Source organism: Scylla paramamosain, unplaced genomic scaffold (genome assembly GCF_035594125.1).
Source record: "Scylla paramamosain isolate STU-SP2022 unplaced genomic scaffold, ASM3559412v1 Contig135, whole genome shotgun sequence".
NCBI lineage: Eukaryota > Metazoa > Arthropoda > Malacostraca > Decapoda > Portunidae > Scylla > Scylla paramamosain.
In genome coordinates this window covers 120,001-132,173 of record NW_026973800.1, presented here as the reverse complement: position 1 = coordinate 132,173, position 12,173 = coordinate 120,001, and the positions used below count along the sequence as shown (strand labels likewise).

General features: G+C 38.5%; 1 long non-coding RNA gene across 1 annotated transcript in view; it reads left to right on the top strand.

Moving 5' to 3' along the window:
• The first annotated feature begins 2,946 nt into the window (after positions 1-2,946).
• Positions 2,947-12,173, top strand: part of LOC135099492 (uncharacterized) — a 23,330-nt gene continuing 14,103 nt past the window's right edge. The window contains exon 1 of the long non-coding RNA XR_010268029.1: positions 2,947-3,057. This is a non-coding gene — a long non-coding RNA (uncharacterized LOC135099492). The remainder of the gene's footprint in view (positions 3,058-12,173) is intronic.

Sequence of the window (12,173 nt, the reverse complement as noted above, 5' to 3'; positions counted from 1 at the left end):
CAATGTCTTTCATCCCCTTCAAAGTCACGTGGAAATGAAAGCATCTGTTATTCGAAATATGATAGGAACCTGAAATGTAAATCAACTTTGACTTAGAATATATAAAAAAAAGAAAAAAAAAGAATGATATAGAAAAAATATCTTCCTATCTTGCAACTCACGAATGAAAATTAATGAAAATACCCATTATTACATGAAAATACCCATTATTACTCTTATGGAAATGGTATAGGATATGAGTTTTCCCTTTTTCCTTCCGTTTCTTTTTTTTTTTCCCTCTCTCACAGCATTTCCAAGGTGCCAGAATAAAAATACCTTACTTGGCTTAGCACAAAAATAGCCTCTAAAAAGTTATAGGTATTAAAGAAGAAAATTTGTCTAACAGTGAAAGGGTTAAAATGCTTTTTTCTTTTTTTTTATGTCTGCAATCTGTCATGTTTCTGTATCTTATTTTATTTACTTTATTTATTTATTTTTCTTCTTTTCTCTTGCTCTGTCTTGAGGTGCGATTTTGCCTGTGTCCTGATCTTCTCTTGTACATTTTGTCATTGGATGCGCGGCGGAGACTTTCACAATTCGAATGACGTCAATTGACTTTTTATTGTTATTATTATTATTGTGTCATGAATGTTGTTATATTTTACTTTGTGTTGGTAATTTTTTTAAGTTTTTTTTTTATTTCTTGTTATCATTATTTTTCCTTTATTTGTCGTCGTTTGTGTCTGTATTTCCTTTAATTTTCTATCATAAGAACATAAGAACATAAGAAATAAGGGAAGCTGCAAGAAGCGACGAGGCTTACACGTGGCAATCCTTATATGAAATATACCTACCTATTTCCATCTATTATCCCCATCCATAAACTTGTCTAATCTTCTCTTAAAGCTCTCTAGTGTCCTACCACTAACAACATGATTACTGAGTCCGTTCCACTCATCTACCACTCTATTTGAGAACCAATTTTTTCCTATCCTTCCTGAACCTAAATTTTTCAAGCTTGAACTCGTTATTTCTTGTTCTACCCTGGTTGCTGATCCTAAGAATTTTGCCTACATCCCCCTTGTTATAACCCTTATACCACTTAAACACTTCTATCAGGTCCCCTCTTCACCTACGTCTCTCTAAAGAATGTAAATTTAACAGCTTCAACCTCGTCGTGATTTTTTTCCTTCCCTTTATTTATTTTCCCTTCCAATGTTGTTTCCATTTGTATACATATCTATTTTGTTTTTGCTTTAATTTCTTCCATCCAGATATTAATTTTTATCATTTTTTCCCTCTTTTTTTTATTGTTGTTGTCATTGATATACACACTTCTTTCCTGTATTTTCCACAATTTATTTATTTTTTTTCTCAAGTTCATATTTTCTCCTGCAGTTTATTTATTTATGTATTTATTTATTTATTTATTTATTTTAGGGGAGGGTTCATGTTAATATTTTCAGTTGCAATTTTTCAGTTCCCTGTTCGCCTCGATGGGACTTTTCCTGCCTTGAAACAGAGGAAGAGAGAGAATAAGAGGCTAGTTTTGTCCTCTTTAGGCTACATTATAAAAGGAACTGCAGTACAAACGCATAGCTAAATAAATATGTTGTAAAAACTGTGCAGCATTGTAGGGACTTTTCCTGACTTGAAACAAAGGAAGAGAGAATAAGAGGCTAATTTTGTCCTCTTTAGGCTCCATGATACAAGGGATGCAGTACAAACGCAAGTCTAAACAGTAGAGAGTCAAAACCATCCAGCACTCAGTGGCCCCATCGCGCTGGTCAGTAGAGGACCCGAGGCCATCAGATGCAGCAGAACCTTTCTGGGTCGTAAGGTGATAGTCCGGGGGACGTAAATAGGTGAGCATCCGGTGTGTGTCAGAATAATCCAATACTTGCTTAAAGGTCAGGAAAATTGAGCACACCAGACACGCTCCACATTACACAAGCTCTCGTCTTCACCTCCATTCATTTCAGCCAGACGACGCGAGGAGGAAAGTGCGGGAGACTGGAATGAAGCGACTGGAGAGTTATGAAGGATGAGTATGAAGATTCTTTGTCTTTTTATTGATTGATTTATTTATTCATTCATTTATCTGTTTGTTTATTTATTTATTTTATTTATTTACTTATTTGTCTGGTGTGGGTTTGTGTCTCTAAGGTGTAGGGTCTGCTTGTCTTCTTTCTGAAATTTACACTATAATCTTTGAAGCAATACTCACATAAATGGGCACTGAATATTTAGTAAAGCTCCCCAAAGATTTACACTATCGTTGTTCAAGCAATGCCCACCAGAGTGGGGACAACGTTTAGTGAAGCTTCCCAAGTGTAGGTAGTTTAATGTTTACTTAGTAAAACCACCGCGGGTTACTGAAAGAAAATGGTTCTCTCATAAGAGCCCAATGATGATTAATTTGGTCTCTTTCTTTCTTTTTTTTTATTTTATTATTTACTTATTTTTTGTTAATGGTAATGCATGACGTGAGCTGCAGCATCACCATTATGGACACACTCTTCAAGACACCCATTATTGTCCTCTCTGTGTGAAATGCGTAGGGAAAGTACTTATAGAACACCAAATCCGAACTGTGGCCCCGGTATTTTGTGTTACTGGCCAGTGTTCAGTTATATGATGCTGCAAAGGGTTTTCGGGTCCTCCAGGCTCAATTCCCTAACCTTGCTCTGTACTCTCGCTCTTCCTTCTTACAAGCAGAAAGTGAGTCCATTGCAATATGAAAAGGATATAAAAAAGGTGCCAGATTATGAAGAAATGCAGTTGTAGTGTAGAATGTTACTAATATTGTACCGAAATGCATTATTCATACATATTTTGAAGCTTTTAAAGCATTCTGCACATCTTACCGTGTTGTTTTATATTTGACAGTGCCGCCGAAGTCCCGAGCGGCTTCGAGACAAGGAAGAGAAGCTCCGCGACTCACTTGAGCCAGTCAGTCAGTGGTCAGTGGCGTCAGCTTTGTTGTGGTGTACGCGTGAGTCTTGTGTTTTCTTGAACGCTTTTTTGGGCTTTAGGTGAACCAAAACTCTCCCAAAGCCTGTCCACAGTGGTCAGCAGGTATGTTAACCTGGTAATGAGTGTATTTGGACATACACTGCTAGTGAAACTGGTGTGTCATGCCTCGCTTGGCTGGTAGGAAGCAAACGGTTGAAGAATCAGTTGGCAGACCATTAATAACTAACATTTTCTTAATTTTGCATATTTACTAGTTTTTGTATTTCATATGACTATCTAGGATGTAAGTGTTTCCAGTGCCATGAATCTAAAGGAATGGTGCTCGAAATGGGAGCTTGTAAGGCTGAGGGACACGAAAATAGGCTTGAGTGTTGGCGAGAGTGGGCGGTGCGCCTACTGTTTAGGCGTCTCTGCCCCTCACCAGTCACCACGCATCCCGCCGCTGTCACAACATTCCTTGGTATATTACACTTGTTTCTGGAATGTTTACCGTAATGTCTGCAATCAGGAATCATCGTAAACATTAACCATTGTTGTATTTCTGACCACCAGCACATCCTCTGCCGTTCCACCTTCTACCACTCCGATGTTATCTTCCACTCCCTTGTCGCTGGTTGTTCGTCCATCACTTTCATAACCATCATCCACTGCCTTTCCCTCGTCACCACATCCTTCACCTCCACCACATCAACTCACTCCACTTCATCAACTCATTCACACGAGGAATCATGTGTGGAGCCAAGAGTGAGAGAACTGAGGTGAATCAACACTCTTTAGTAGAATTACTGTTCATCTCATTAAATTGAGAGTGACTTGTTGCCATGGGTTCATCTTTACCCCCACCAGCCCCACCCCAACCCAGCCTCCCCCCAGCCTTACCTCCCCTAGTCTCACCTCCCCAGCCCCATCTTTCCAGCTTCCTGTTCCTAGTTTCGCCTCCCCAGCCTCACCTTCCCAGCCTTCCCTAGCCTCACCTCCTCAGTCTAACCTCCACAACCCTGTCTTTCTAGCCTCGCCTCCTCTCTCCTGCTTACCTTGCCACCCGACCCCCAGTTTCTCCACTCCCCAGCTTTAGTAGTAACGACCCCCGCAGGCCACGTAATTGCACGAGTCATTACCTTGTCTGTGTGTGTGTGTGTGTGTGTGTGTGTGTGTCCACGAGGAGGTAAGGAAGCAGCAGCAGAATTGGCCTTTAGGTATTTACATTGACTAATTTGGATAACGTGAATATGAAGCATCTCAGTTATGCTAGAGGTGGGATTAGGTTAGCGGGTGTTAGCTGGTTGTCTGTCTGTCAGTCTGTCTACCTGTTCATTAGTCTTTGTGCCGATACATCAATGTATTTTTTTTTCTATTTACCTCAGTTTTGTTCTGTATCTATCTGTGTTTTTCTTTCTCTGCATATATCTATGTATCTCTCTATCTATCTATATGCATCTGCTGGTCTAATTTCATCAATCTATTTATATGTCTGTTATCTACCTATATAACTTCTCATTGCTCTCTCTCTCTCTCTCTCTCTCTCTCTCTCTCTCTCTCTCTCTGGTAGGCTCTGTGGTACGTCGTTCGTGTTGCAGTCTGAAGGTTACGCGTTCGATCATGGAAACCTTTTTCGTCACCTTCACGTGGATGTTGCGGCGTCATAACTCACTTAGAATCATTGATGCAGTGAGGCGCTGGTCACTGCACCGCGGGGGCGCTTCGATCATGAATACTATCGTGCGGGAAAATTGGTAACTTCCAGTAAAGTGTCCACCTAGTGTTAAGAAAGTGAGAGGAAGAAATGTTTGCCAACGCCCTTCATAAGGAGACCAAACGAACTGGAATAGACCAGAGAACCTCATGAGAATAAAACCTTTTGCTTCACATTTGGATTAAATTGTTGGACTTGCCTATAGACTCCCACACTCTGGCGTCTTGAGAGTTTTTTTTTCTTTCACGAGGTTTCACTGCATAAATACAAAAATAAATTCAACCTCTTCCCTCTCACTCACAGTCTTCAAGGAACATTGTAGTGTTTGTTGTCCTCGTCACGAGCTCTTAAATGATAATATTAATAAAAAAAGAACAATAATATATATATATATATATATATATATATATATATATATATATATATATATATATATATATATATATATATATATATATATATATATATATATATATATATATATATATATATATATATATATATATATGTGTTAAGTATGACTTCTGGAGGTCCCGGGATGGTGTCATGCCGTGACTTCCCGAGTGACGTGAAAACCCTCCTTGAGACTTAGTTACTGAGGAAGTCTGCCTCCTAGTGGCGCCCGCTGGAAACGTAGGAACAAGCCTAAAGGATTGGGCCGACGGCTAAAGTGCTTCCCCGCGAGATGAATGTGAGGCGGGGAGTTGGACAAAATATTCCATCCTCCCTTCTCAATGAACGTTCATAGAGTAATGGGGTTCCGCCAGGCTTCGGAGCCTAGAACAGCTTCACTGATCCGGAGTCCTTCTGCTCCTTGGAGTTCTCTATCTCGTTGGGGTGGGGGCCGTCAGGGTGATTTGCCGAGTCGGTGGGTCAAACCCACTTACCCTCGACAGCGGTAGTCACTCTGGCGTTTCCGGGATGACGGCCCGCTGGTGGGGGGGTAGCGCTCTTCCTGCCTTCAAATACCAGCGGGTTCATGGCTTTGATAATGGGGTACACGGTGCGGATGCGGTACCAGTCCCCCCCGGGTCCGAGGGGCGGGCATAGAGCCTCTGTGTCCGTCCTTCGGATCAAGGGCGTCCTAGCAGAGCTCGCAGTCTGTGAATTGGTGTTTCGTGCTGCGGCGGGTCTAGTAAAGCAGATAGCCAACCGCCTGGCTGAGGGTGGCGTCCTCAGAACCGGAATCCTGTCGGGGGCGACTTCGGCAGGTAGGTTTCGCATCACCTGTGCCGTTGAAGACGGTAGGTGTGAGTAGTGCTGGCTTTAGCCCGCTACCCTGTCGTCCCCTCCAAAGGGGTTGTCCTGGCCGCCTGCTATCGGCTGCTTGGTCACCAAGCGCGGGTAAACGGCGGTCGAACAAAGCATGACTCAATCAAGATTTTTGTTGCCCTTGGCCAGTGTCCTCCCTACATAAAAAAAAAAAAAAAAAATATATATATATATATATATATATATATATATATATATATATATATATATATATATATATATATATATATATATATATATATATATATATATATATATATATATATATATATATATATATATTACAATCAAAACCCGGAATCAGTCAAAACTAGTTTTAACTAGGTATTTTCAATGTGTTGGTGAACAACTAGTATTACCTAGGCAAAACTAGTTATACCTTAATGTGTTTGATATAACTAGAAATATTAAAGTTTAACTAGTTAAATCTAGTTTTATCTGATCGTGTAAGGTAAAACTAGATTCAACAACGGTACTGAATGTCAAAAGTAGGTGAGGGATATGACCACTCGTTTGAGTACCATTGCTCATTTGAGTACCATTTTTGGGGAACTCAAACATAATTTGTTTGTGTTTGTAGCTCATTTTAGTACCTTTTTAGGTGGCTGAAACGTTTATTGGTCTATTAACATATGTGGGAATATATTTCCCACACTAAGTGTAGTAACAAATGTTTAATCGGACATGCAATGATAAACATGCTTTTATTCCTATCAAAATTATGTAGCGGTACCTTTGATAACATATAGGAAAAAAAATCTCTGCCAAATTGTCACAATTTATTTTTAACGAAATGTATTAAAATTCATTAAAACAATTATCAATTTATAATTCCAACTTAATTAAAATAAAACACAATAATAATGAAACGCATCTCATACTCTTCAATAAAACAAACTGTGTCAGACCCAAGACAAAGCGCTAGTAATTGAAGTTACAAAGATATTCATTATTTGTTTTTACATGACATACTATTGTGACACTTTGAATTACAAAGGACTTTATTTTTTTTTACATTTGCTAATGTTGGTTGCACAATGTTTTGTACAATGACATCTAAAGAATCCTTGGCCTGTTCCCACACTTGAACTAGTTGCTGCACTTCTTAAAGATATTTTTTTGTCGGTAGGTATATCTTTCACATCTAGGAATAACTGTTTACACACATCAAATTCAGACCGACTATACAATTTCTTAAGAATGCCGTCTCTAGTACCTAACTTATACAATTCATCCTCACTTCTGTTTAAAACAACTGCAATGATATTCCGCAAATCTCCTTTTCCCTTGTCAACATCTGGAATTGGTACAGTGACATTTTGTCCCACACTTGCTGGAGGGTGAGACGCATCAGATACTGTCTTCATTCTTTTTGCCTGCTTTTTCAAACTAGTACTAGCTACTTGCCTATCATGTGATGTTTGTGCTTCAGAATTACAGTTTAAACATATAACATTAGATCCAAAGCCATCCTTGCCGCTCTCAACGTTTATTCCACAAGATTCGTGAATATGTGAGCCACACTTCGAGCAGTAGTGACCTTCACTTATTTCCATTTCACACACACAACACGAAAACACTTCACTTCTATTACTAGATCGTGAATTTATGTCATCTTGATTTGTCATCTGCAAAGCAACATTAGATTCCCCAACAGTGTCCTTGTTTACATGTGCAATTATCTTCTCCAAATCCTCCTCATTATTTACAACTTTAATCAATTCTCGTGGAATGCATGTTGTTGCAAGGCCAACCCTTGGTTCTACACCAAACATTGCTTTGTATGGGCTTCGATTTATACCAGAATGATGGGCTCTGTTCTTCATAAATTGTACAAAGCGTAATCCTTCGTACCACCTTGCTGTATCATTGTCTTTCATCCATCCACTTAACATATTTTCAATATCTTGATTTGCCCGTTCCACAGACCCTTGACTTTGACTATGTCTTGGTTTTCCATGCACAATTTTCAACTCTGGCCACAAAGAAGCTAAGGACGTTATAACACTATTTACAAATTCTCTTCCGTTATCACTCTGTAAAATACAGGGTTAAAAAAATATCAACAAGGTGATAAGCAACTTCTTCAGCACGTTTACATTGCAATGCACGTAGTATCACAAATTTAGTTAAATGATCTTGATAAACCATTATGAATTTATATTTTCCATCTGCTTGTGTCTGCATATCAATTAAGTCCACTTGACACCGACTATTTAGCTCTGAGTGTAAGATTGGTTTGGAAACAAGTCCTCTTTTATTTTTCTTACTTTGGCACACTTCACACATGGTCAAGAAGAGTTTTATCATATCGGCTGTCACATTTGCATATTTCCTTTTAATTTCACATTTCAGTCTATCTCGACCACCATGACCGATTGCTACATGAGATGTCTTAATGACTTCAAAAATCTCGGGAGCAGGAACGTAATAACGAACTTGGTCATTTTTGCTACTTGCAATCAATTTTTGAACACCACCAATTTCAATGACATCAAACCGCTTCAGTCTTCTGTACTGTAGAGACGTTTTCTTCTTAGCAGTTTTAGCCTCCTTTACCTCCTGCAACAGTGAACCGTATTTTTCTGCAGTAAGTATGTTGTAGTGTGGTTCTTGTTGCACGTCCCACTTCAGTATGGTCTGTAAAAACATAGTCTCCCATTCAGTGTCAGCTGCCTGGTTAGGAGGGCGGTCAAGAGGGTGTTCAGGATGGTCAGGTGAGCTCCAAGCTGCCATCTTGTTGTATTGGTGGCTCACGAACAACTGAAAGGTGAAGTAAATCAGTGAACCAGCTAAATGAGAATGAATCCTCCCCCCCTTCCCCCACCCTACAAACTATGACTCAGTAACATCTAACAAAGAAATAACAATTAAGGTAAACGGCAATGCAATAATCTGATATCAGAGGACAACACACGTACTAACCTGTGTCAATGCAGGAGGACAGCGGACTGAAACATACAAAAACTGACAAGCCAGCGTCCTCACTTCCGGTGTTTGTCAGGCGAGTCTCACCCTTATGGTCCCCACATGGTTCACTCCACTCCCTAATGCTACTTATACATAGAAATGTTTTCCCCGGCACTACACCAGTTTCACTTTTAGTCTAACCTAGTTTTCCCAAACTTAACAATTGTTAAAACTAGTTTTGACTGAAGTGTGTAGGTAAAACTAGGTGTAAAATACATTTCGTGTTTTACCGAGCCTTTATGTTAAGAAACTAGTTTTGTCTAGGTAATACTAGTTTTTACAAACAATAAATTATACTACTAGTTCTGACTAGTTGAAACTAGTTTTGGCTGATTTCGGGCTCTGACTGTAATATATATATATATATATATATATATATATATATATATATATATATATATATATATATATATATATATATATATATATATATATATATATATATATATATATATATATATATATATATATAAACCAGTAAAGATTTCACTCCAACTTGCAGTCCTCGTTTTCTAAGGTCTCCACGGCAGGTCTTAAAGGCAGGTTGCAGGAAACTGAGGGCAGAGTCTTTTTTTTCTATAGCCTTTGTTCTACTATTAATATTCATTCTGCTTCGTGGGTCAGGAAGTGTTAAATTGATATATTCTCGTGTCTTAATTCTACACAATTCTAAAAACATTTTTTCTGTAAAGTGATGAAAAACGAGTCAATTCTGTACCTTCAGTTTTTGTTTCATTAATACGAATCCCTGTGCTAAGTAAATATAGTAATGTTTAACAGATATTTTTGGAGGGGCTTTTTATATTGTTCAGCACATAATCTTAGCCACGTTCCTTCACAGTGAGGAGGGATGAATAGTCTGTATCCCTAGCCTTTGTTGTACTGATACCATTCCTTCTGCCGTAACTTCAGTAGTTTCCACGAAATATTTTTTCTCACTTTGAAAGTTCTTTACGACATAAATCTCAAACATGTTCTTGAGAAGTGAGAAAACAGGATTACTTCTCTCTGTCCTTTGTTTTACTCCTACGATTCCTTCTGTTTCCTTGGTTCGATAATCTCAAACTGACATTTTCTCGTTTTCGTAATTCCTCAGGGGAGAAATTTCAAGCACGTCCTTCAGAGCGGGGAGGCCTGTGTCTTGTTTACCTTTAAACTTTGCTCTGGTGATGTGATTTGTTCTGCGATGTAACGTTAATAGTCTTCAGTACACATCTTCTACTTTGCTTTAATAATACCATTCCATCTGGTATGTGTGTCTTAAGCTGATATATATATATATATATATATATATATATATATATATATATATATATATATATATATATATATATATATATATATATATATATATATATATATATATATATATATATATATATATATATATATATATATATATATATATATATATATATATATATATATATATATATATATATATATATATATATATATGATATTTATTTATTTCTTTTTTTTTTCTTTCTTTCTTTCGAGGGAATTTGTAGCATGGTACAGAAAAGTGAAGGAGAGGAGTACTCTTTACCTGAAGCTTTTGTTTTGGTAATACGATTCCTTGTTTTTTTCTTTCGAGGGAATTTGAAGCATGGTACAGAAAAGTGAAGGAGAGGAGTACTCTTTACCTGAAGCTTTTGTTTTGGTAATACGATTCCTTGTGGTGTGTGACTTAAGTATTGTTTTTGTAAGGTCTTTAAGACAGAATTTCACCACGTGCCTGGAGTGTGAGGCGGGAAGAGTCAGTTCTTTATCGTTGGCCTTTTGTTCTTTTTATTTCATCTCGACAGAATCTCGGCCACTTCCCTGAAAAGTGAGGACCAACGAATACATGACTTAATTGTGGGTTTCTTATACTAATGTGATTCCTTTTGTTGTGTAAGTTAGTGAGTTTAAGTGATGTATTCTCGTTTTCTTAATTCTTCTTGACTATTTTCAACCACGTTCCAGAAAACTAAGGAAGGGTTAGAATTCCTTATCTCTGCCTTGTAATGTGGCAATGCAAATCCTTCTCTGATGTAGATTTTACGTTTTTTTTTTCTTTGATTATCGGAATTGTTGTGGGCAGATTGCAAACCATGTTCATTAGGAAAAGTTTTATCAGTATTTAAGGAAATATTTCATTTTTCTCTCGCCAAACTTTGGAGGACACTAATCTGAGCCACGTTCAAGGTGAAGGCTTCGTTTCATGGAATAGAAAAGGGTGTGTTTTGTTAATGTATAGCGGCAGATTCATCCCAGAGCGTGTCTTTACAAGCTAGGGAGTCTTAGGCAAACATTTTCTTTTCTTCTTCAATTCCTCTGGATAGAAATCTGAGCCACATTCCTGGCAAAGTGAGAAGAAGTTTGTGTTTTCTTTATTTATTGCGTTAGTTTTATTTCCAGGGCTCATTTTTGGTACGTAAGTATATGTTTTATTTTTATTTATTACTTTTTTGATGAGGGAGGTGGACGTGACCAGAGTTTGAACTGAGCAGATTGAAAAGGCTAGCGTTAACTGACTGAACCATGAGGCACTTGTTTTGTGCGTGTAAGCAAGCTACTCTTAAGTGCATATTTTATTTTATACATTTACCACGACGGAAATTTCTCAAGTATGGCAAAAAGAGGCTCCTTTCCTTCCAACAGATTTATTAGAGTCGTGTTTGTCACTTCCAGCGTTACATTTTAGGTTAGATGGTCGTAGCAATAAACTCCACATGCAAGCCTTAAAGAATAACATTTCCTTCCACAAGTCACTGTAATTAAGTTCCTCATCTGTAACATCCATTCCATCCCAGCGATTTCTTGTGGTGTGTAGGCCAGGCAGAACAACACTGGGTCTAGAAGCTGCTCATGTTTGTCTGTCTGTCCACGCGTCGCCTGGAACTCGTGTACTGAAAGCCTACATGGAAATCTGCAGCTGGAAGGGAATTATATCTTGTAACGAGTGAGGAGAGCGGCAGGCAGACCTTGGCAACCCTTCGCGGGGTCTTGGTATATGTAAACCTGCGTGTAAGGTCTCTTCGAGCTGCCGGGCTGGGAGGTGGTGCAGTTTTGAGTACTGGCAGGTGTATTGCATCGGCAGCGGTGTGCGTCCCTTCCATGTCGTGCAATTCAGGTACTGCCCGAGCTTTTTGAGTGACGCGACTTCTGAGTCTTTGTGAAACGTGTTGGTGTGAAGTGTGGGTTTGCGAGGCACCACTGGCAGGCCACGAAGGACAGGGTGGCCCGAGTACTTCAGCCTTTTTACTGTTTATTTTATCGATGGTCAGTGAAATTCGGT